Genomic DNA, 1,617 nt, shown 5'->3' on the forward strand with positions numbered 1-1,617 from the left:
CATCTACGGTGCATGACTATTGCCCTTATGAGTTAGTTTTCGGTAAGACTCCTAATGGGTTTCAATTGATAGGTATAAGTTAAAACTGAAATTAAATTATGATAAGACATTGTTAGATTATATTAAAAGTGGGAGATTTAGTTTTAGTTAAAAATGAAGTAGGTCACAAATTAGGTCCACAATATAAAGGACCTTACGAAATTAAAAACATAGACTTAAGAAATAATGTAACTATAGTAGATAAGAAAAATAAAAAAGAGCAAATAGTTCATAAGAATAGACTTAAGATTTTCAACAAATAATATAATTAACATTATCCTTAGTAACATATGCGCATGTGTTTAAGTAAATAAATAAGATGTTTATTCCCATATTTGTAATAAAATTAATTATAAGGATTATAGTAATAATTTGTTAAAGAATGTCCATACATTTAAAAAAGGTATGAACATTCTTCCGTAAAAAGGGAGGTGTAGCATAAAACATGTATCGCTTATGCCGACAGAATATTGAAAAAGCAATTAAAAAATAATATCATATTACAAAGTCGAACGGTCAATACTTTAAATATTTTACTGATCGTGCCTTTGTTTGTATGTATTTCTTGCCTTCAATGTTCTGTCCAATTGTTACACTATTCACTTTATGAATAATGCTGTGTAAGCAATTAATTACTATATAATCTAAGAACTTTTTCAATAAAGACAGACTTCGCTTAACACAAGGGAGCTGTAACTTAGCTCTTGCGAAGAAATAAAAGAACTTAAAACATCTTTTAATTTGCAAAATACTATAGACAAACTTATATATACCCTTCTAACGAAGGTGAAGGGTACAAAAAAAATCATATTATTTATTGATATATAATATATATTATATTTGTTAAAAATGAATTCTTGAATAAATATAAACTGAGAGAAAAGATTATAATGATATGTGTTCTTAATTGAGACTAATAAAGTAAACTTGTTAATTAGGGGCAATAAAAAATAAATATGAAATTGAGTACACTAATTGCCAGGTGTTCTGATTCCTTTGGAACCAGCTCTTCAAATTGCGGTTAAACTGTTTTTTTTCGAATCTTAATAATCACTCTATTTATTTACCGGCGATTTCAATACATGGCATGTTTTTATTTTCTGATGATTAACACTAATCTGCTTATTTGATAACAAAAACCTCGCCACACGACTGAAGCAAGCCTATGAATCATTAAACATGCCAACACGTTTCCAAAGTAGTAGATTTGCGTCAGAACGCAATAAAGTATTACACAAAATCGCGCCCAACGACAGAGAAGGTCAATTATGTTAGAAAACAGTTTCTTTTTAAACATTATTAAAACCGTCATATAGAATTATAAATTCTTAACGCTAATTTTACGTATTGTTATAATCGAATTTCTTCAGGTGGATAAACTTGTTATATAGTTCAGTTTTGTTAGTCCTGACTTTATTTTTAAAAGCATGCATTGTATAAAAAAAGGAAGGATATAAGTCCCGAACTTTAAAACCTATGCTGTGTTTCGAAATCTAATACCTTTCTTATGAAATTCGAAATGTTCGAGGCTAAATCTAAAATATGTATTTTTTTAATATAAGGTGTGGAGATGAGTCA

This window comes from Lucilia cuprina, chromosome 6 (genome assembly GCF_022045245.1).
Source record: "Lucilia cuprina isolate Lc7/37 chromosome 6, ASM2204524v1, whole genome shotgun sequence".
NCBI lineage: Eukaryota > Metazoa > Arthropoda > Insecta > Diptera > Calliphoridae > Lucilia > Lucilia cuprina.